The sequence below is a fragment of the Bos indicus x Bos taurus genome, chromosome 13, assembly GCF_003369695.1.
Source record: "Bos indicus x Bos taurus breed Angus x Brahman F1 hybrid chromosome 13, Bos_hybrid_MaternalHap_v2.0, whole genome shotgun sequence".
Lineage (NCBI taxonomy): Eukaryota > Metazoa > Chordata > Mammalia > Artiodactyla > Bovidae > Bos > Bos indicus x Bos taurus.
In genome coordinates this window covers 48944632-48970014 of record NC_040088.1, presented here as the reverse complement: position 1 = coordinate 48970014, position 25383 = coordinate 48944632, and the positions used below count along the sequence as shown (strand labels likewise).

General features: G+C 39.2%; 1 protein-coding gene across 9 annotated transcripts in view; it reads left to right on the top strand.

Moving 5' to 3' along the window:
• Positions 1 to 25383, top strand: part of ZNF438 (zinc finger protein 438) — a 197765-nt gene that overhangs the window by 132889 nt on the left and 39493 nt on the right. The window lies entirely within an intron of this gene.

The window sequence follows — 25383 nt, the reverse complement described above, 5'->3', positions numbered from 1 at the left end:
AAGTTAAGCATATCTTTGGATTTGTAACCTTGATGAAAGTGAAAGAGGAGAGTGAAAAAGCTGGCTTAAAGGTCAACATTCAGAAAACTAAGATCATGGCATCTGGTCCCATTACTTCATGGCAAATAGATGGGAAAACAGTGGAAACAGTGACAGACTTTATTTTGGGGGGCTCAAAAATCACTGCAGATGGTGACTGTAGCCATGAAATTAAAAGACGCTTACTTCTTGGAAGGAAAGTTACGGTCAACCTAGACAGCTTATTAAAAAGCAGAGACATTACTTTGCCAACAAAGATCCGTCTAGTCAAGGCTATGGTTTTTCTAGTAGTCATGTATGGATGTGAGAGTTGGACTCTAAAGAAAGCTGAGCACCAAAGAATTGGTACTTTTGAACTGTGGTGTTGAAGAAGACTTGAGAGTCCCTTGGACTGCAAGGAGATCCATCCATTCAGTCCTAAAGGAAATCAGTCCTGAATATTCATTGGAAAGACTGATGTTGAAGCTGAAACTCCAATACTTTGGCCACCTGATGCAAAGAACTGACTCATTGGAAAAGACCCTGATGCTGGGAATGATTGAGGGCAGGAGGAAAAGGGGATGACACAGGATGAGATGGTTGAATGGGAGTTGATGATGGACAGGGAGGCCTGACGTGCTGCAGTCCGTGGGGTCGCAAAGAGTTAGACATGACTGAGCAACTGAACTGAACTGATGTTTCAGTAGTCATTATTTAGGTCATATTTGCATACATATACATTTGAAAAATCTTAGTCCATTACAGAGTGGTAAGCTTTTTACACAGTAGAATAAGGAAAATATTTTTATGGTTTTTACTTAAGATTCTAAATACTCTTTTTGTCAATAAATGTAAGTATGACCTTCATGTTGTACAAATAATACTGTTTTGCATTTTCATCTCAAGTTTTAAAATTCAATTATCTTTTCCAAGTGTGATGAAGAACATCAACAAATATTCTCTTCTACACACTTTGAGAGAAATAACCATAAACCTCATACAAGAATAATGCAAAGGTTTTATTAGAAAAATTTTGCACATTGACATCAGAATCATAATTTCCAAATTTGCCTTTAAGGCTTATTTTTTAAAAGTCAGCATGGATGCTACTTCTAGAGTCTGTTTCATAAATGAAGTTTGTTAATCATGAAATTTTTTTTCCTATATCAGGCAAAATATGATCTTTCCTTCAAAAAGTGCTTGGGCAAACTAAATTTCAGTATTAGTTATTTAGAGTAGCATTTTCACAGTTCACTGTGCACTTGTACTAACTTTTTATTTGCAGGGTGTTTGCAATCATTTATTTATACCATAGCTATGAGATAGATACAAGATTAATCAGGAAAGATAGAACAGCTGTGTTTATTTCCTACCTTGCTCTCCTTAGAGTTCTTCAAAATAAAATGTGTTTAAGGGCAAATCTGAAGTAAAGACTTCAGTGTGTGTACCTCTTACCATTAGGGTGATATTAAGTGGAATGGTAAACACTTAACAAAGGTAAATCAACTAGACCTAAGAGCTACATAAAGAGCATTCCACTCACCACGAGCAAGGTACACATTCTTCCCAATGCATATGGCTCCATCTCCTCGATAGACTACCCATTCGGCCATAAAACAAGCCTCAGTAAATGTAAAAACGATCAGAATCATAAAAGTATGTTCTCTGACTAAAGTAGAATGCAGTTAGGAATAAATAGCAGAAGGAAATTTGGGAAATTCACAGGTATGTGGAAATTGAACAGCACACTCCTAAGTAGCCAGTGAGTCAAAGAAGACATCACAGGGAAAATTAGAAATACCTTGATGTAAAGTAACTTAACACATTATTGACTGGGGGATTTTTGCAGAAACTAAAGCCCTTGGCTGGCAGTTTGTTAACCTAAGTGACTTTTGAAACACTTCAGTCAAAGGCTGCTGCTGCTGCTGCTAAGTTGCTTCAGTCGTGTCCAACTCTATGTGACCCCATAGACGACAGCCCAGCAGGCTCCCCCGTCCCTGATATTCTCCAGGCAAGAACACTGGAGTGGGTTGCCATTTCCTTCTCCAATGCATGAAAATGAAAAGTGAAAGTGAATTCGCTCAGCCGTGTCTGACTCTTAGCGACCTCATGGACTGCAGCCTACCAGGCTCCTCCGTCCATAGGATTTTCCAGGCAAGAGTACTGGAGTGGGTTGCCATTGCCTTCTCCGTCAGTCAAAGGCACTCAGTAACAAAAGATGCATTAATACCTCTCTGGCCAATAAGTTGTTACAGTGTAACCCACCAGAATTTATAGGATGCAACTAAAGAAAACAGTGTTTAGAGGAAAATTTATAGCCATAAGTGCCTATATTTTTTCAAAGACCACATGTCACATGATTTTATTTATATGAAATTTCCAAAATAAGCAAATCTACAGAGACAGAAGATAGATCAGTGATTTCTAGGGACAGGCAGTGGGGCAGAGTGATAGAATATTTTGGCATTAGATGGTGGAGAGAGTTGTACAACTTTGTGAATGTATTAAAAACTCTAAAATGTACAGTTTAAAGGGTGAATTTTATGATATGTGAATTATATCACAAATATGCATGCTAGGTAGCCTCAGTCATGTCTGATTCTTTGCAGCCCTATGAACTGTAGCTGTGTCTGTCCATGTGATTTCCCAGGCAAAAGTATTGGAGTGGGTTGCCATGTTCTCCTCCAGGGGATCTTCCCAACCCAGGGATCAAACCCATGTCTCCTGTATTAGCAAGTGGGGTCTTTACCACTGTGCCATCTGGTAAGCCCACAAATACATCACAGCTATAAATAAGTAAGCAAGCCCCTTCTTGGGTGTCCTGTTCCTTTGCTAGATGCTTCAGGTGCCATGTGAACCCAAAGGGATGTGAACCTAGCCTTCTAAAGCTGCTTGTCTGTTGCGGGTAGTGAAAGTGAAAGTCGCTCAGTCGTGTCCAGCTCTTTGCGACCCCATGGACTATACAGTCCATGGAATTCTCCAGGCCAGAATACTGGAGTGGGTAGCCTTTCCTTTCTCGAGGGGATTAGACATGAGCTAAGTAAAATTACAGTTGTAGTCGGTGATCTGAGGAAAAAAGATACGTGTTCGTTTTTTTTTTTAATTATTTGAGCCAGGTCTTAGTTGCAGTGCCCGGGATCTTCTATCTTCATTAGCAGGATCTAGTTCCCTGACCAGGGATTGAACCTGGGCTGTCTATATTGAGTGAGGAGTCTTAGCCACTGGATCACCAGAGAAGTCCGCAGTACTTGTTCATTATTAACTGGGGTATCTGAGCTAGACGAGATCAAAAGACATTCTCCTAAGGGGGAGTGACACTGTCTTGTGATCTGAAGGACAAATTCAGATTATGGAAAAGAAAATCAGCATCGCAGGGAGAGGCCCATGTATGTAGATTGTTGATGACAGAGCCACTGTGTGGAGACTGAGAGAAGGCCAGTGTGGCTGGACAGAATAGGGGAGAGCAGTGCAGGGTGAGGCAGAGAAATGGGCCAAGACCAGACCATGTAAAACCTCATGGACGTGTTAAGGCGCGTAGTGGTTTTCATTCTGGGTGGTGCGCGCTGTGCTGTGAGAGCATCGCTGTGGCCATGTGGGCTGGAGGAGCAGTAGAAGCAGGTAGAAGAGTATCCAGTGGTCCTGCCAGGGGGCGATAGAGCAACTGATGCCAGGTGATTGGCAGTAGATTTCAGAAGTGGAGATTTCTGAACTGAGTGACTGACACTTTCACTCTTCACTTTTCAGAAGTGGGTGTATATGGGGGCTTTTTAAGAGAGAAAATTGATATATTTGGTGAAAGCCTAGAGATGGGAAGTGAAGGAGAGGGGTACAAGGCATGGCTCATGATGCTGGGAAAGTGAGGGTCAAAGAGCCATTTCTGAACTGAAGATTTTCCTCAGTCACACTGTGTATGAACAACTTCAAGTAACATGAATGGATACTTTTTTTTTTTTTGAAAACTAGATCTTTCTTACCAAGGCAGTCACATGTTATGTAAAGCTATGCAATCATTGAAAAAGCAAGAGAGTTCCAGAAAAACATCTATTTCTGCTTTATTGACTATGCCAAAGCCTTTGACTGTGTGGATCACAATAAACTGTGGAAAATTCTGAAAGAGATGGGAATACCAGACCACCTGACCTGCCTCTTGAGAAACTTGTATGCAAGTCAGGAAGCAACAGTTAGAACTGGACATGGAACAACAGACTGGTTCCAAATAGGAAAAGGAGTACGTCAAGGCTGTATATTGTCACCCTGCTTATTTAACTTATATGCAGAGTACATCATGAGAAACACTGGGCTGGGTGAAGCACAAGCTGGAATCAAGATTGACGGGAGAAATATCAATAACCTCAGATATGCAGATGACACCTCCCTTATGGCAGAAAGTGAAGAAGAACTAAAGAGCCTCTTGATGAAAGTGAAAGAGGAGAGAAAAAGTTGGCTTAAAGCTCAGCATTCAGAAAACGAAGATCATGGCATCTGGTCCCATCACTTCATGGGAAATAGATGGGGAAACAGTGGAAACAGTAGCTGACTTTATTTTTTGGGGTTCCAAGATCACTGCAGATGGTGACTGCAGCCATGAAATCAAAAGACGCTTACTTCTTGGAAGGAAAGTTATGACCAACCTAGGTAGCATATTAAAAAGCAGAGACATTACTTTGTCAATAAAGGTCCATCTAGTCAAGGCTATGGTTTTTCCAGTAGTCATGTATGGATGTGAGAGTTGGACTATAAAGAAAGCTGAACGCAGAAGAATTGATGCTTTTGAATGGTGGTGTTGGAGAAGACCCTTGAGAGTCCCTTGGACTGCAAGGAGATCAACCAGTCCATCCTAAAGGAAATCAGTCTTGGGTGTTCCTTGGAAGGACTGATGCTAAAGCTGAAACTCCAATATTTTGGCCACCTGATGTGAAGAACTGACTCATTGGAAAAGACCCTGATATTGGGAAAGATTGAAGGCAGGAGGAGAAGGGGATGACAGAGGATAAGATGGTTAGATGGCATCACTGACTCAATAGACATGAGTTTGTGTAAACTCCAGGAGTTGGTGATGGACAGGGAGGCCTGGCGTGCTGCAGTTCATGGAGTCGCAAAGAGTCAGACACGACTGAGTGACTGAACTGACTGACTGATGCAATTTACTGATAGCAAATATTTAGGGAAAGTTTAAAAAAAATTGAGGAAACTAGACACATGCCAAATGAGTTTTACCCTTGGAGTCTCTTGTGGCCTAGCCTGCATCTTCAGGGTCTTATAATGTACTTGGCCTTGCTGATGGTCCCCAAAGATATAGAGATCATCTGTCATTTGAAGTACCTCATTTTGATTTAAGTATTGAAAATAGATTCTGAAATTATTTTCTGGCAAGTAACTACCTACCAGTGAGGAATAACTGGAATGAATTCAGTTTTAGCAATTCTTATTTCCTTGGCCAGCCAAAGTCTTAAAATGTCAAGTTCTTCAGAGATGTTTTTATTCTGCAGTTATATGGAGTGATAATGTTTTATTATAATTTCTAAAAGCCACTTCAGCAATTTAAGACTACACAGAAATAAATTTTAATCTATACCCTAAAATTTTTTTCAAATGACCTGTGAAGAGTTAGTTATTTGGGCATTCACTTGCATTTGGAATGTCAGCGTACAGAACCAGCAGGCAAAAACCTGATGAAGAAAACAGATCATGCCAAGAGGCTGTGGTTTAAATTTTACCGTAACATTACAAGAAAGGTGTCACTGCTTATAGTGTTTATTGCTGTGTGTGCGTTAGTCACTCAATTGTGTCTGACTTTTTGCGACTCCATGGACTGTAGCCCACCAGGTTCCTCTATAGCCATGAAATTCTCCAGGCAAGAAAATTGGAGTGGGTAGCAATTCCCTTCTCCATGGAGTTTTCCGGACCCAGGGATCAAATCTGGGTATCCTGCATTGCAGGCAGATTGTTTACCATCTGAGCCACCAGGGAGGCCCCATGTGTTTATTGCTAATGTATCAGTAATAGACAAACCTTACAAACCTATAAATGCCCTTTGTATGCAGCATAGCAGGAGGCAAATTTAAGTTAGGAGAATTTTAAAAAGTCATTTAAAGAAAATAGTAGTGACCTGCCTTTTACAGGCCTCTTCCAGGGCATTTTCGCTAATCTTTGTCCTCATGGGCCAACACACACAGGAGGGAGTCAGACTGTTGTTCACACATTTTCCATGAAGCTTACATTGATTTAAATCAAGTTTCCATTTTTCTTACTAGCAATATAGGCTCCATCTAAGGATTAGCACTTTACTGAGAAGCATTAACTGTATTGTTTTCCACGTGTGGAAAACTGTATTGTTTTCCATGTGTTCTTACTCTATTGTGCATTTTAATTTCTGAGAATTATTCTTAAAATGGGAACTTTAAGTAGAGAAGAGGGAAATTTTGGAGGTTAGAGGCAGTTGTGATTAAAAGCAGAACCTAGCAGAACCTACTACCTATCTTGAAACCTCAGCTTTACCATTTACTAACTGTGTGAACTTAGGTAAGTTATTTAACCTCTCTGTGCCTAATTCCTTATACATGAAAGGGTGATTATAACATATTCATCCCAAGGCTGTGGTGACAATTAAATAAATTAACACACATTTAAAATACCTAGAGCACTGTTTGGAAGATAGTAAGCTCAAAATAAATGTTAGTTGCTGCAGCTGTTATATTGATAGTCTTGTCAATATTTGAATTTTAATAGCTAACTCTCACCTGTAGAAGGGGGTGACAGAGGATGAGATGGTTGAATAGCATCACTGACTCAATGGACATGAGTTTAAGCCAACTCATGTCCTAGTGTGCTATAGTCCATGGAGTCAGACACAACTTAGCAACTGAACAACAATAACAATTCTCACTTGAAAATTCAAATATTATAATTCAGTTATGGTGGTTGTTTTTGTTGAATATTCATATTTTCTCTGGCTGCTTTCATGCCACCAGAAGAAAGGAAAAGCTATATAGAGACTGTAAGGTTCATAAAACGGAAAATATTTACTGTATGATCCTTTACATAAAGCAGGTTCTATTGCCTGGCTTGTGGGGTTATTAGTTATGTGATTGAATGAATGAACTATCCTGCTTTGACAAAAGATGTAAGCTTGCATAGGAAAGTATATGACTTTAGTTATCCTTGTGGCCAGAACACTTCTTTTGTTTTGATTTGATTTAGAAAAAGTATAACTTTCCAGTTTGGTTTCAATTTTGTTGAAACTAACATACAAGTTCATGAGTAGACTTAACTGTAGTAGATTGCATAAGTGTAGACATGCCAAAATACATACTTATTCAGTAAAAAGTATTAAGACTTGGATTTCTCTCAAGAATTGTCAAAACAAAAGTTCAGTTGTGTGCATTTGTATGTAAGGATATTTGCCATCTCATCAGTTCAGTCGCTCAGTCGTGTCTGACTTTTTGTGACCCAGTGGACTGCAGCACACCAGGCTTCCCTGTCCATCATCAACTCCCAGAGCTTGCTCAAACTCATGTCCATCAAGTCGATGACACCATCCAACCATCTCATCCTCTATTGTCCTCTTCTCCTCCTGCCTTCAGTTTTTCCCAGCATCAGGGTCTTTTCCAGTGAGTAAGTTCTTCCCATCAGGTGGCCAAAGTATTGGAGTTTCAGCTTCAACATCAATCCTTCCAATGAATATTCAGGACTGATTTCCTTTAGGATGGACTGGTTGGATCTCCTTATAGTCCAAGGGACTCTCAAGAGTCTTCTGCAACACCACAGTTCAAAAGCATCAGTTCTTTGACGCTCAGCTTTCTTTATAGTCCAACTGTCACATCCATACGTGACTACTGGAAAAACCATAGCTTCGACTAGATGGACCTTCGTTGGCAAAGAATGCCATCTCATAAATATTTTAAAAAGATTATTGAAAAAGAATTCTGAAACACTGTGCTAATAAGATGAATTTTACAGTAATAATATACCTTAAGAGTATCATGTTATAATCCCACTTCAGGAATTACTTGTAGTTAGTTTTCTCAAGGCTTTGGCTGTGTGACTCAGAACCTAGTATTTCCATGGCAGCCAAAACTCTGGAACTCTTGGCAACTGAGCCTGGAGCACATATGCTTTGATTTTGTCACACGGGTCATTTAAGCAAATAACCTTATCTTCTTTCTTGATGCAATTTTTGACGACGTGGATCTTTTTTGTTTGTTTCATTATATAACCTTTATTAAGGATCTGTTTTGCTCTTGAATATCTGTAAATCTTGCAACTCCTTTTGTTTAGGTTTACATCTTTCAAAGTATATTCATGAAATACTTTTGAAAGATGTCTCTCCTCCAGGGCCCCAGGGCTACTGGGAACAGGACAGGGTTGGACCCTGCCCTTGGAGAGTGTCAGGACGATAAATGTTAAATTAATGTAAGTACCATCGGTGTTGGGAAAGAATTAAATTGTGTAATGGACTCATAAACTAAGAAGACCTAAACTCATCAGGGGAAGTCAGAGAAGATTGCTTCTTTGGATTCTTTTTTTTTTTTTACATTTTTTTAAGTTTTGTACTATATTTAAAAATCTGTTCTCAACCAATGTCTGTTGCTTAAGCTGAAATTATTTTGGGTTTAGAAAATGCATTGAAATAAGAACTTTAAGAAATTAATGGCCCCCTTATTGATTTAGGCACAACCTACTAATTAGTATTTATTGATAGACATTAGATGGTTGAATGATGAACCTTGTGCGTTTGATTTTGACAGAAAATTTCTAATTAAGTGTAACCATCACGGTAAATTTGAAATGAGGAAAATACAAAGTGAGAAAAGACTGCCATTTAGTTTGTTAATTACCATTTGAAAATCAAAATACCTGTTTATCCTTCTTGAACAGAAACATGTTTAAAAGTGGCATCTGTCTTAATTTTTTCTCTCTTCTGGAACAGTTTTGTTTATAATGTAAAATAGATGGTCACACAGTTTACATGTGTGTGTGTGTGTGTGTTTGTGTGTATGCATAGGCCCTGTGTTTATGTATATGTTGGTGTGTGTATAAACACACACCAAAAATGTACAAAGAAAAAAGGGACTTTTCACCACCCCAAGTCCTAAAGGTGACCACTGTTGACAATTTGATGTTTCTCTTGGGAGTACAACTCTTTTTTTTTTTTAAAGACAGATGGCATCAGAGTATGCGCACTGTTCCACAATTTGCTTCACTTAAGATTATTTCCTGCACGTCTTTCCCTGCCAGTGTTTACTGAAGACCACCTGCCTCTCCAGATCTACTTCACTCTTGTTGTTGTCATTGATAATGTTATTTTAAGTAGTCCATCCACAGGGTAAAATATTCAGAAGGTTTACAAAAGAGTACACAGTGGAAGTCAGTCTCTCTCAAATGTGCCTCCCAGTTCTCTTTCCAGAGGCAGCCACCCTTAGCAGTATCTTATCCTCTGGGTTTTTTCCTTTATTTTTATGTGCTTTTACTTGGTGCGCCTAAAATTAACCCCCTGCGCAGTCATTTATAGGGAAGCGGAATGCTTAGTGAATTGACAGCAGCAACCCATTGATCTTGTAATGTCAGTGTTTAAGACTGCATATCAAAATGAGAAAAGACCCCATTAGTTGGATTTCAGTTTGGGATTTCATGCCTTATGATTGTTTGGAGGCTGTAATCTGTAGGTGTACAGTCTTTGCCAGTGTTTTAGCTCCTTAGTGCGTAACTGAATGTTCCCAGCAGAAGCCCCACAAGGCCCTACGTGGCCCAGAGCACCTCCTCCCACTTGCCCTGACCTCACCCACACATGTCTGCTGTCTCACTGTCTAGGCTGTGAATATAGCCCCAGGTCTTGGGTGACCGAAGAATAAATGGCCTTGTTGCTTTTGTTTCAGAGCTAATGGAGGGATTTGTGGCTAATCTCTGAGATGCCTATGGTTATTTTAATCTGCAACCACTTGGGTTAACTTCATTCCTGAAACTTAATTTTGATAGTGCCAGAGCCTGAGGAGGAGAGAGGTGTGGCTAGTGGGGACAGTGGATTAACGGGGGTATGGGCAGCGCTCACTCTGCCTGAGCCAACCTGGGGCTGAGATGTTATTTAGTGAAGCACTTTTCCCTGTTAACACTGGGTCTTTTGTCAGCTGCTGACACTAAAGTAGCCTAATGAACAGAGATTGTCTAGAAACCCCTGCCTCTCAAACTGCACCAGAGAAAATGGGGTGATAACATGTTTTGGGGAAATGGAAGTAAGACTGGGTTCATTCTTGAGAGTGGCTATGTTGACAGGCTTATGGCCTGAGAAGCCCTAAGCTGGTAATTCCTATTTATGGGCAGTATTTACCTCTGTATAAAATACGTTCCTCAAAAAAACACACTGAAATACATAATGCTGTATAAGAAGATTCTGTCACCAGAGAACAAGTTAAAAAAAAAAAATGCAGTTCCTTAATACATCATGCCTTTTCACATAGATGTATGTGTAATATAAATATTATATCTTTTATAAATATTCTTTAATTTTATTATTTTTCTTTACAATGGAAGACATATATGCCTCACTAAAGTCCACTGTTGGAGAAAGCAATGGCACCCCACTCCAGTACTCTTGCCTGGAAAATCCCATGGATGGAGGAGCCTAGTAGGCTGCAGTCCATGGGATCGCTAAGAGTCGGACACGACCAAGCAACTTCACTTTCACTTTTCACTTTCATGCATTGGAGAAGGAAATGGAACCCACTCCAGTGTTCTTGCCTGGAGAATCCCACAGACGGGGGAGCCTGGTGGGCTTCCGTCTGTGGGGTCGCACAGAGTCGGACACGACTGAAGCAACTTAGTAGCAGCAGCAGCAAAGTCCACTGTGCTTCCAATATAGGTTAAAGATTTGCCCACTTAAAATGTCCTGAACGTTTGCCATCTTTGCATAAATTTATATAGGTCACAAGGCTTACGCTCCTTGTCACTAATATAATCACATTCACTTTTTAAAAATTGTGAAAAAAAAGCATAACATAAAACTTATCATCTTTCCCATCTTTAAGTGTACAGCTCAGTAGTGTTAATTATATTCATATAGCTGTGCAACCAATCTCTAGAACTTTCTCATTTTGCAAAACTGAAACCATAAACCAGTTAAACAATAAATCCCTGTCTTTCCCTCCCCACAACTCCTGGCAACCACCATTATACTTCCTGCTTATATTAATTTGACTACTCCAGATATAGCATATAAGTAGAATCACAGAGCATGTGTCTATTTTCTCCCCCTCTGGCTTATTTCACTAAGCTTAATGTCCTCAAGGTTCATCATACTGTAGCAGGTGTCAGAATTTCCTTCCTTTTTAAGACTAAACAATATTCCATTGTGTGTGCATACTACATTTTGTTTATCCATTCATCTGTTGATAGGTAACTTGGGTTGCTTCTTGGCTATTATGAGTAGTGCTGCTATGAATATGAGCGTGCATATATCTCTTTGAGATCTTGTTTTCATTTCTTTCGCATATATGCCCAGAAGTGGAATTGCTGAAGCTTATGGTAATTCTAGTCTTTAGTTTTTTGAGGAACTGCCACACTGTTTTCTATAGCAGCTGTACCATTTTTTATTCCCATCAACAATGTACAGTGGTTCCAACTCCTCCACATCCTTGCTGACAGTTAAAATTTCCCATTTGGGGGGATAGTAGCCTACATCTTAATGGATGTAAGGTGATATCTGATCATGGTTTTGATATGCATTCTTCTATGAATAAGTAATATTGAACATCTTTTCATATACTTTGTGACTGACTATATGTATCTCCTCTGGACAAGTTTCTGTTCACTTCCTTTTCTCATTTTTAATCAGTTCATTTGGTTTGTTGTTGTTGAGTTGTAGGAGTTCTTTATATATTCTGAATATTAACCCTTTATCAGAAAAATGATTTGCAAGTATTTTCTCCCATGCTGTAGGCTGTTCTTTGACTCTGTTTGATTGCTTTCTTCGATGCACAGAAACCTTCAGTTTTTATATAGGACAGTTTATTTGTCTACTTTTGTTACCTATGCTTTTGATATCATATTATTCATATTTACCTTTAATCTTTTGAGCTCCACTAATTTTTCTAAAATACAAGAGCAAAATGTATTGAAATATTTAAATAATCATAAAACCATTGCACAGACATAGTTGAACACAACTTCAGAATGAACACTTGGTTGCCAGTTGGCACCATCATACACTGGCTTAAAAAATTGCTTCCCTGGTGGTACAGTGCATAGGAGCCCGCCTGCCAATGTAGGGGACACAGGTTTGATATCTGGTCTGGGAAGATTCCACATGCCATGGAACAGCTGAGCCCATGCACCACAACTACTGAGCCTGCACTCCAGAGCCCACAAGCCAGAACTACTGAGCCCTCATGCTGCAACTACACTAGCCCATGTGCCTAGAGCCCGCTTTGCTCCGCAGCAAGAAAAGCCACCACAATGAGAAGCCCGTGCACTGCAACTAGAGAGTAGCCCCGCTCTCCGCAACTAGAAAAAAGCCTGTGCAGCAATGAAGACCCAGTACAACCAAAAATTAAAATGAGTAAATAATTTTTTAAAATTGCTTCACTCGCTGATGTGACACTATACACTTGGAGCACAAAAAGCAGTTTGAGATGCAAATAAAAAAGTGTGAAGGAATAAATTTGGGACCATGGTCAAGTACATGATAACAAAGGATTAGAAAACACTACTAATCAGATCCTTTGATTTGGAGTTCCTGTGTGTACAATGAACCTTTGTAGAGAGGCTTGCAAGACAAAGGCCGCCCTACTTCTTTCCACCCTCTTCTGTTTCTCATCTTTCCTATGAGGTGATGCCTCATAGTCAACACCTCTAAACAAATAGAGATAACGTGAAAGCTTTATTCAAAGCCTAACTTTCAAATTTAGAGAAGTAGAAGATGCTCTTAAAATATTTAACTTCATTTAGCTCACTTTAAATTTTAATAAGCTGTTGCCATTAATCAACAAGAAGATCATTTAACAACCAGTTGATGGTTATTGACTGCTTAGACAACTGGCAATGCACACAGAGTCTGTAGGTGTCTTTCTGGCTGTAGTAGAGAAGGGAAGAACTGGCTCTTAACTGATTCTCTGTATCTTCTGAGATATTTAAGGAACCTGGAATTTAAGTGCTTTTTATTTCCCTCCCATGCCATTTCTCTTTCTAAAATAATGTTGCCATTGTTCCTGTTTTCCCCCCACTTGCTTTTTCTTTCTTGTGTGGTTTATACTCATTCCTCTTTCCTCTGCTTGTCAGTCCCACGAGGATGTTTGTAGCTCATCTTGTTGCCTGACTTTCCCTTCCCACCCACCCAAACTCATCATTCAGTGTCCTCAACCCTCCCCTCTCTTGCAGCATTTATAGGATTAAAACAGGCCCAATGGTGGGCTCTAGAGCAGTAGTGCTCCACGTTGAGAAGCCCTCATGCTGCAACTTGAGAAAGCCTTCACAGCCAAAAGTAAAAAGTACATATAAAAATTAAAAAAAGAAAAGGTTGGAAGGAGCTGCTTTAAAAAAAAAACAAGCCCAGTGGCGTCTCCATGGATATCATTCAGATTTCCGGTCACTAACACACAGCAGATACTTCCTAAGTACCAGGTCTGGTGGCTTCCTCTTTCACCTGGTGCCCAGGTATTGGTCAAGCAACTACCAGAAAATCCTTAAGCTTCACTGTGGCCTCTTGACATCTTATCCTCCAAACATCTAAAGAAAGCAGTTTGAGCCTTAGAAACTTAAGCAGAAAAAAGAAGCTACTGAGATACCCACTCCCCTTTATGTACTTTTAGATGTGAAAGTGAAAGTCGCTCAGTCACCTCTGACTGCGACCCCATGGACTATACAGTCTATGGAATTTTCCAGGCCAGAATACTGGAGTGGGTAGCCTTTCCCTTCTCCAGGGGATCTTCCTAACCCAGGGATTGAACCCAAGTCTCCCACGTTGCAGGTGGATTCTTTACCAGCTGAGCCACAATGGAAGCCTGAGAATACTGGAGTGGGTAGCCTATCCCTTCTCCAGTGGATCTTCCCGACCCAGGAATTGAACCAGGGTCTCCTGCATTGCAGGCGGATTCTTTACCAACTGAGCTATCATGGCAGCCCCTCTTTTAGCTATAAATACATCGAAATAGTTATGAGCAAGCCTTCAGTTGGTGAAATAGACAACTGAAGACAGCCCATTGCAGATAAGACTCATGATTCAGTATTCTACTCACCTCAGGATTTTCCTCCTTAAATACAGCTTTGTAACAGATACAGAATTTTCTGCAAAAGCATTCCATGTACACTTATTAAACTTTTCACTTCAGCTTTAGGTGAGTGAGGAATTCAGGTTATTGAGTGGTGACTTAGTCCTAGCAGTCCTCTGGCACATGATTTTGTTATGTGAGAGGATGCAGTAATCTTGTTTGAGAAGGTTTATTCATTAACAAAAGGTACCGAAATAAATTTAGCTGGGGTCATAGCATTTAATTTAATAGTATTACAATAATAACTACCATAATTAGTTTCAGATTTGCCTTCCTTCCCAGAGGACAAGATTTTTTAGTTTTTTGATGCCTATTTAAAGCATGAGAATGACAAGAAAATTAATGTCACGACCTTTAGAGCCTGTTTATGGTTTTTCCTAGTCATACCCTAAAGGATTCAGGGAGTTGTGTGCATCTAAAATAAACCACTTAGTAAGGACAAGTAAAAATTGGGTTAATTGGGTTCACCTGATCCTCAATTGTAGCACCTCATCGAAGACCCCCATTTCATCTTAGACAAAGGACCACCCTTTTTGCACTATAAAATTATCTCTTAAACTACACCTGTACATTCTGTGATGTCTTAAAAAGAGAAACTTTTTTTTTTTAAGGCCAGTTTAGAATTTCTTTCCCTCCTATAACTTTATCTGGCTTGTCTTTCTCAATTAGGAAATCACTTTGTCTGTCCACTTTCCTAGCAAGAATGGGCTGACACCAACTCATGGGCTACGTTCCCTGGCCCTCTTGCCCACTTCGTGTAGGTGATGCAGGGCAGACGCACGGACTTGTTTTCCCTTCTCTAGTCTGTCAGGGACTTCCTGTAAATGATCATTCTTCCAGATCCTCGAGAGATGAAACTTGGTTTTCATTTTATTGTCAGAGTTTGTGTATTTCAGCAAAGAGAAATATTTGTCTATTCAACTAGAATTAAGAAAACTATCTAGGTATGCTGGAGTCTTTGAAGCTTTTGGATAGTTGATTGAAAACTTGTGGCAAATTTAGCAAATAGTGAAGACTTCCCTGGTGATCAAGTGGCCAAGACTTCACCTTCCATAGAGGGGGTGCAGGTTCTATCTCTTGTCAGGAAACTAAGAGCCCATGTGCCTCATGGCCAAAAAACCAAAACATTAAAAAAAAATAGAAGCAATATTATAACAAATTCAATACAGACTTTAAAAATGGCTCACATTTTTTAAAAAATGGCAGATAGTAGTTTGGAAGCACTTTCATGCATCATTGGATAAGTCAGTACAAGTTCCTTGAATGACAATATGGTAATATCCATAACAATTTTAAATTGGCCCAGAAATTTCTTAATGTGACTTCACTGTTCAGATGGACTCACACGTGCTAACAGGGTTGTGAGTATATGAATGCATGCCGAAGTTTTGTGTGTAAGAGCAGAAGGCTGAGAATAGTCTCTTTGTCAATTGGCAGGTGGCTGGTTAATAAACTGTGGTTCTTTGCAGTGAGGTACTATACAATCTTTGCAGAGAATGAAGGGGATCCATGAGTATTGACATGGAGAGCTGAAAACATATTAAGCAAGAGAGTAGCGGGTGTAATCTGCTCAGTTTGGGGAGGGGAGAATGGGTGATACAGCCTGTTTGTACACTTGTTGGCTTGTCTACATACAGACTGTTACTAGAAGGATTCCCTTGGTGCTAAGAATTGTTGCCTCCAAGTAGGGAAGTTGGGGTGACAGGACAAGAGTCAGGCTTTTGTTCACTTTGGTTTTGCTTTTTCCGTGTTGAAGATAATCATTTTTGAAAACCTAAGTGACAGACCATAGCCATCTGTGACAGGAAATTTAAAAAATTAGGTAATGCTGCAGAGGTAAACCTGCGACTGGGGTGCTCCAGGGAAATGGTGAAAAAATTATTTTAGAAGAGGAGAGGCTTCCCTGGTGGCTTAGACACTGAAGAATCTGCCTGCAGTGTGGGAGACCCAGGTTCGATCAATCCCTGGGTCGGGAAGATCCCCTGGAGAAGGAAATGGCTACCCACTCCAGTATTCTTGCCTGGAGAATTCCATGGACAGAGGAGCAGGCTGCAGTACGTGGGGTACATGGGGTTACAAAGAGTCTGATACACTTTGTGAAAAGGAAGAAAAATCATCAGAATCATTTATGAAGTAGTAGTTCACACACAAAAAAACATGAAAAACTACAGAACATAGATGAAGTTAGCAGGAAACAGCAGAGCAGTGGGTTTGGTTGCTTTTTTAATTGAGCAGTCTTTATAAAGGTAATTGATGGGATTTTAATTCAGTGTGGACCCTAGAGAAGAAAAGAGCTAGAGATGGGACAGGGCTAAGAGAGGAAGGGGCCATCCTGGCAGTGCTGTGGGGAAGTTAGAATTCCCCAATACAGGCAGGTGGTAGAAACACTGAGTTGGCCAAAGAGTTCTTTCAGGTTTTTCTTTTAACATCTTATGGGGATACCCAAGTGATTTTGGCCAACCCAGTAGTTGTTGAAAGTACACCAGTTGGTCTGTGGTGATGCCACCAAAACTCTTTGGTGCTTGGAAGCCAAAAAAGAACCTGAGAATCCAAAAATGATCTCCAAAGTCTTCAAAGTAGATCTGTTTTCTCTAAACCTAGAGATGATTGTCACTGAAAGTAGATAAGAGTGGTGAAAATGATCATTTCAAAGTAATAAATTAAATCCCAAATGGAGAGTAATACTACCACCAGGCTGATGGAAGGAAGCAAAATACTGACCAATCTCACAGTGTGTGTAAGTGACAGCCTTTTTATTTAATGCAGTATGTCATTTGTTACCAAACGGTACAGTTCTCTTTTGAAATGCTTTCATCTTCATCATGATGGTAACCTCACAGGCCTGAACAATCCATTCTTTTAGCATTGAGAATCCAGGCTGGAAATTCCAAAGATGCTCTGTTTGGTATAGAAAGAGGCAACTGTTTTTCTTACACCTTTATCATTCACATTTGAATGAATAAGGAATGGAAGAATGCCTGTTTGTTAAAACTTGCCTAAAACTTGGGTCGTTTTAGATTTAACTAAAATTCACTGAGGCCTTTTAACAGGAAAGCAGCAACGTCAAATTACTGCTTTTATAGATATTTTTGGGAATTATTGTTTTCTAGGTTTATTTATTTGGAAATTATTGTTTTTAGCAGTTAATGACACTTAAAAATGTTGACATATATGAAACATCCGAAGCCTGCTACTAGAGAAACTGAAGACACTAGGATATTCTTTACCTTTGCATAATATAATTTTTAAGTCATTTTAGGAGTGGGTCAAGTCCTTCTAAAAACACGGCCAGGCAATCTGTAGAGATCGAAGGAAATGTATTACTGAAAAAATTAACCTAATAATTTATCTGTCACTCTAAGTTATGGAAAAGTATAGTAGTGGCAAAATTAATAAGATATTACTTCACATTTCAAAAATCACTATTCATTTTAAAAATAACTCCGAATTTTAGAAGCCCATCTGTTGAAAATAAAAGATTCAAGTGGTATGAAAAGTACTTGATGGGACCATGCAAGTATTGTTAAATAATTTTTAGCAGTCTTATTTTTACAGGATTCTTGACATATATTTATCCAATAATCATTTGTTAAACCTTATTACAAGCCAGTCACTTCTAGGTTCTGGAAATACAAAGATAAATATGGAATTTTTGTCCCTGATGTCATAAAACTTGCAAATTTAAAGGGAATATGGACAGAGTTAAACAGATGCTACTTTCTAAGAGAGCCAGTCAAAGTGTGTTGGAGGATAATGGACAGATCAACAGAAATGTCTTGAATTGGCCAGGTAGACATTGCGGAGGAAGTGAGTAGGAATTATGTAGCAAGGCTGGGGCAAGAAGGCGATTCCATGAAGAATTGTGGAGGCGACTAAGAGCCGGCCTATAACGTGACTGTTGAGATGCAGCTCTTAACAAATGTAGTGGTGACAGCCACACAGGCTAGTGTGTGAAATCTTCGTGCTGGACTGAAGAGGTCTGGCTGTATCTCGTGGAAAACAAGAAGCCACTGATGGGCTTGAAACCTGGGGAAAACATGATGATCATTAGATCTGCATGAAAAAGACCCTTCACAGACTACTGGGTGAAGATGTCCAGTGGAACTGAATTAAAACACTAAAAGATAAAGTTAAGGGATTTTTCCAGAAAGAGCAAAAATAAAAGAAGTAAAACATGTAAAAAAGGGAAAAGAGGTTTAACAGTCCAGGGAGGGTAAACATCTGAATAAGAAGAGTTCAAGGGGAAAAGAACAGAGAAAAATATATTAGGAAGTCTCAGAAAAATAATTGAAGAAAATATCCCAGGATCTAGAGTTTCCAGATTGAAAAGGCCCACCAGCCACTTGGCAAATGGTTGAAAGTAGACTAAGACACTTCACTGTGAAATTTCTAAACTTTGTTTCCATAGAGAGAAAAAAAAAAAAAGATTGCATATAAAGGATCACAAATAGCTTCAGGTTTCTTAACAGCAACATTAGAAACCAGAAGACAGTGGAAATTTCAACTTGGAATTCCATGCTCAGGAAAATTATTGAGCAAGCATGTTATTGATTGAGGATAGAAATAGAGATAAATCTTCATCTTTCACAGTGGGGCACCAGTAGATACTGCCTAACACTGAACAGTCAAGAAGTAAGATTATAAGCATGTTATTGACAGAATAGAGGTATAAATACCAGAACAGTCAGCTCTAAGAATTCAAAGTGCTTATTTCTGGGGAAGATAAGATGAATAAATCCTGGGGATCTAATATACAGCATGGTGACTGCAGCTAGTAATACTGTGTCGTGTTCTTGAAATCTGCCAGGAGAGTAAACCTTAAGTGTTCTTACCACAACTTAAGTATTCTTACCACAGAGGGGTGAAAAAAGTAACTTTGTGAGGTGATGGCCAATTACCTGACTATGGTAACCATTTCACAAAGTCTGCCTGTGTCATCACATTGTACACATTCAGCACATACAATTTCGTTCGTCATTTAATTACACCTCAATGAATTTTAAAAAATTTAGTTTTGGAAACAGGAACTGCCTTTAGTTTGCAGGTAGCCAAGTGGAGCTGTGTATAATAGTAAGCTGAGAACATTTCACCGTGGAATTTGGAAACTAGAAATACAAATTTATAGGTGTGGTTAGATCTCAGGAGTTGAAGTAATTTTATAGAAAATCTGTTGAAGGGAGAAAAAAAAAGATCTAAGGCTAGAACATACTTTCCTGGTATGTTTTTATTAAGGTAGAAGAATGCCCTCCTAAATACTGTAACCTGCCTGGTCTGGTCACGTGTGGCGCACATGTGAAAGAGCGCAGATATCAATGTGTGCTCCCACTTTAAGAGGGTAAATGATTAGATCTTACCATGGAAAATAATATGACTTGTATTTCAAAGTCTGTTCTAGTATATTCCTTTGTTTTTCTTGGAAATGCCAGAGATAATAGTAACCTTTTTTTTTTTTTCCTTTTGGAAGAATCCTGCAGACCTCGACTACCATAAGTAATACCTTGTTTTTTAAATAGTTCTTTTTTAACCAAGTATTGTCAACACATAGTATTCTAGTTTAATCCTTTCATCAGCCAAATGGGTTAAGTAATATTAGCTCTCCCTTTCTAACATAAGGAAACTGAAACAGACAAAAAGATTCAGTGACTTGTTCAGAGTCACATGGTGAGACATTTTGGTTAAAAGTATACATCTCCCTACTCTGTTCGTGGATCCTTCTACAACTTTTGAATGCATTGCACAGCTGAGATGGGACTAGAATGGGGTCCTGAAAACTAAAGGTCAGTCTTGTCTTTTAGGGTTTTTGTTGGGAAACTGCAGTGAGTATCTGGTAAGATCACCGAAGCAACAGATCTAAAATCAGGGGAAATTGGGTGACTGCCAGACTTTCCCCAATTCTCGGTAGAAAAGTTGCCTCAGAGGGTCTTAAACAAACTAGTCCCCCAGGATGACTCTGTAAAGCATTTACTGGCTGACATTCAGAAATATCTGAATTTAAAGAGGCACTGTTTTATTGAACTTGATAGCAGTGTGCAACCATTTGGGCGGAAGACGATTGTCAAAGATATTAATGAAATATTAATATAAGCAGTTAATTTTCAAAGTGGGTCAGAATTTATGCTGTAGATTTTCTTTCACCTGTTCTAATTCTTTCCCACCAGTTTGAGAATTTTATAACATTTGTTTCTTAAAATTATTTGTTCCGTAAGTAAGACAAATTGAGATAGGAATAAGCATTTGGTTATAACTGAGCAAATTAGTCAGAATTTGGGTACTGGTGGCTCAGACAGTAAAGTGTCTGCCTGCAATGCCGGAGACCCAGGTTTCGATCCCTGGGATGGGAAAATCCCCTGGAGAAGGAAATAGCAACCCACTCCAGTATTCTGCCTTGGAACTCCCATGGACAGAAGAACCCAGTGGGCTACAGTCCATGGGGTCACAAAGAGTTGGACACGACTGAGCAACTTCACTTCAAGATTATATTATTTTGATAAAATTGAGCTTTAAGATACTGGGTCCTCTTATTTATATAAAAATCTTAAGAAACTTGAATTCTAGCAATGCTTTAAAAAGGTTATTTTTTTAAAATCAATGAAATATAGTACAGCTGCTTTAAAAAACAGGCAGTTGCTTGTAGTTATACCACTCAGCAGTTTCATGCTAGGCAGTTTCACCCTAGAGATATGAACATGTTTATTTACACAAAGACTTGGACACAAATATTTATAGCAATTTTATTCATGAGAGCCAAAAACTGATCACAGCTCAGATGCTCAGCCATGGGTGAATGGATGGACAAATTGCATTCTAGTCATAGGATGGAATCCATTCAGCAACAGAAAGAAATGATCTGCTGATCTACATAATAAAATGATAACATACTGTTTGATTTATATGAAATGATACAAAATTCTAGAACAGGCAAAGCTAATTCATGGTGACAAAAAGTGTCAGTAGTTGCCTGGGGCCAGGAAAGAGAGGTGGGGATTGACCATAAAAGAGCACAAGGGGACTCTTTCAGATAATGAGGGGACTTTTGATGTTCATGTCTATATTTCTTGTAACATAACTGGGATTTTGTTTTCATTGGGTATGGTAGGGTTACAGACAGAGCCAACTGCCTTTGAAAGAAGAAGTTATTTCTTACAGTTCCCAAGAGAGGGGGTGTGCCAGGCATTCAGGGCCACATGGGAGGTTCCAGGGCTGGTCAACAGGGAAGAGGGATGGGCAAGCATGGCCTGATGCCTTTATCGTGGTCTCCCTGGGAAAGGCAGGGTAGAGCAAGAGATCATTTTAGATTGCCTAGTTTGAACAGTTTCAGTGGTTTCAGGCTACATGATAGTCCTAGCTGTCCAACACCTGGTCCTGGGGTGGCTGAAGCCTGGGAAAATGTTGACTCACGTGTGAAGTTCCATAAAGGAGGAGGTTGGGGATATGGACTTGGCATTGAAAGGTGTGCTCCCCAGGGTTTGTCTAGGATTATCTAGCCCTGGAAGTGGCATGCTTCCCTGGTGACTCAGTGGTAAAGAATCCACCTGCCAATGCAGGAGATGTGGGTTTGATCCCTGGGTCGGGAAGATCCCCTGGAGAAGGAAATGGCAACCCGTTCTTTGCCTGGGAAATCCCATGGACAGAGGAGCCTGGCGGGTTACAGAGTCATACCCACCTTAGCAACAAAATAAGAACAGAAGGGGCACTCTGTCCAGCCAGCCAGCCCCTAGTATATCAGAACATTATAAATTGCAGAAAAAAGACTGATTGCTACACAGATATATATGTCTGCTGTATGTAAATTATACCTCAGTAAAGTCGATTTGAAAAGTTTTTTAAAATAGTGAAGTATATGGTGAAATTTCATGTGCCCATGAAATTAAACAGGGTAGGAAAATTCATCCTCAAATGCATTAAACATTTTGAAACAATACCCATGTCCGTAAAAGGACAAGGGCAGCACTGAATACTTCACAGGTTTTTTCGGGCTGTTCCTTCCACTTCCTCCGCTGGGTCATGACCCTTTCCTTAATTCAGTGAAAAAAAAAAAAAAGGCAGCTTTTTCACTTAGATAATGTCTGGGGTTATACAGCCTCTCTGAGTCCTTTGCTGCCATATTGCTAAAGTCTGTGATGACAGTTAGGGCTGGGTAAACAGCTTCGAGCCAGCTTCTCCTTCAGCGTTTCCAGTGACAGAGTTCAGTGTTTCATACAGCACGTTACGGAGTGGTTTCCTAGTGGAGCATAAGTGGTCACGGAAAGTGCTGCCTTGTGTTCACATGACATTGGTTTCCTTGTACCTGGTCTCCCTTCCTGGTTGGACTGTGCACTCAGGTTACATAGCATTCCTCTCATCCTTCTTCCATGTCACTTCTCTTCAGATGTTTCAAGATGACTTTCAGATATTTCAAGATGACTATCATTTCCCGCTGAGTTCTTTCATTTCCCAAGTTCACTCCTTTCCCAGCTTATCTAACTCACTTTTTTTCATTTCCTTGGTTCCCATTCTTTATTTCACTGATTTTCCTTTAATTCTGATTTCCAGCAACAAACTTTCTCTATTTCCATTGACTTGGTACACACTTGTACAGGCGTTCACGAGAGAGAAAAGTGGAGGCAAGATAGTGGGAAAGGAAGACTGAACGCAGTAAAATAGGAGTGTGTATATGAGTTTAAGAACCAGACACACCTGGAGAATCAGTTCTGGCTCATCCTAATGACCTCGAGCAAGTTACTTAATTTCTTTGGGCCTCAGTTTTTTACTTGAAAGATTTTGACAGTGCTGATTCTCTCCTGAGGATAGAGGGGTGTGTGTGTGTGTGTGTGTGTATCACTTTGTAGGTCTAGCATGTAGTAAGCGCTCAGTGTAGAAGAGGGCAAGGTGTTTTCTGTAAATTCACCAACTCTAGCTCTAGCCTCAAACCTAAAATCTGTGGGCCAATCACTGTGCAGTGCTTTAAAATCCAGAGCCACAAGATCACTGTAAAATCAAAACTGGAGGAAGGCCTGGGAGAAGAACAGCTGCCTAGTCAGTGGTAGGTTAGTAGTGTTATCTTAATATATAAAGAAGAGCCTGTTACAAGTAACCAATGGCTATACACCCAAAGACTTTTCACCTTGTTCAATTTTTTCATGCTTTATGTTCTTCTGACCAAATTCGTTATGTTATGGCATCTATCTGAATAGCAATGTTTATTCTGTAGGAAATAGTTCCCCTGGAAATAACTCCGTAAAATTAATCAGATAATATTAAGTTCCCTTAATAATCTAGAGTAACTCGACATTGCAGCTCTGAGTGGTGCCCAAATACACACACAAGAACACACTTTTAAATACATACTCCCACTCTGGGTTAACGGTAATAAGCTTATGGAACATGGAGCAAAGTTTTTTCATATAAGATTTTTTCATGTAAGATTCTTTCTAAATGTATTTTTAGGAACCTTGTCAAGGCAGTATAGCAAAGAGAAGGCATGATGTACCTTAGGTTTCCTCAACCAGGAATAAATGGAAGATTTCCATTTCTAGCACCATTGAGCTGTCACTTCCCATATAACCAATTCACCTAATTTTCATTTTTAATCAACTCAGTTTAAAAATGACATATTAACTAAAATGAAAAGTAACCATATGAGTGATTTATAAAACATTTTGTCTTGCTATAATCGATGGCGTTCATTCATTGCGTTCTTTAATTTTTGTTCCTTTCTGATAAATTTTTCTACTTAATGTACTTTTCAGCATGCAAGTAAGAAAAGCCAGGTTATAATGATCAGAGATTCTCTGGACTGTGAAGGACACAGTGGCTGCTAGTGCTGTATCATGGTACCCTGAGTCAAGATGGCCTTGGTTTTGCTTGTGTAATATTTGAAAAATGCTGATAGAACTTATGTGACTTTTTAATGTATCTTTTCCTCTAGAACATTTATATAATGACCTTTTATTTCCAACCCAATCAGAGGATACAATATTGTGATTCTTCAGGTGCTTTTTAAAATAAGCATTAGGTGTATTTATGACACAATTTTTTCATTTTTCATAATTACAATAGAATTAAATACTATCATGTCTTATGTGGCAGAAGATAACAGACTCCATTTTAGTGAATTACCTATTTTAAATACCATGATATTGGGGGGAAAGTATTTTAATGGCAATCCTTATCTAATATAGCATTCCAGAGCAATTAAAATAAAACTTTTTGTTCTGCTTTTTTTTTTCAATTTCAGAGACAGTATTTTTTCATTGGGGAAACTTAGTAATATATCCATAAGCATAAGGAAAGTTAAAGGACTGCCCTGATGGTCTAGTGGTTAATAATCCACTTTCCAGTGCCAGGGACACAGGTTCAATCCCTGGTCAGACAACTAAGATCCCACATGCTGCAGGGCACCTAGGCTCACATGAGGCAGCTACCGAGCCCATGCACTGCAACTAGGGAAACCTGGGCACTGCAGCTAGAGAGCCCACGTCCTGCAGTGAAGACCCAGCTCAGCCAAAACTAAAAAGAAAGGGAAAGTTAAATAGCAGTTTAATTCCTCACTCAGAGGTAGCCACTTTTACTGTTTGGTAGTTTCCCTTATGTGAATATTCAGGGAAATAATTGAACCATACCACTCCATAACCAACCCCTCTCATACAAAAATGTGTAGTAAGCATTTTTCATAATTTTAAATATCCTAAGAAACAGTCTTTATAATAGTTTCATTATAAAGATAGATAGACAGATAGATCCTCATTTACTTAGGGACTTTATATTTTGTGTGTATATTAAATGGTACCCTGAAGAATTTTAAAAAGGTAACGTGGATGATGATAGTGAAGATGGTAGTATGTAGCTCTGCACATTTATCATGATTTTCTGAAGGGTAAGGACAGTCTGGATCAAAAGGAGTGCAGAACTATAAGGCTTAGGGTGCATCTTGCAAAAATACCTACCAGTTTGCATGTACATCTCTGCAGACTTTTTCCAAGCATGCATTTTGTTTGTTTTTGCCAATTTGTAGGCAAAGAAATTTTATTTTTGAAATTTGCATTTATTTAATTATAAGGCTGAACATTCTGATGATTACTAGTTTGTCCTCTTTCATGTTTCTGGAGTCTGCTAGTTTTATGTTTTA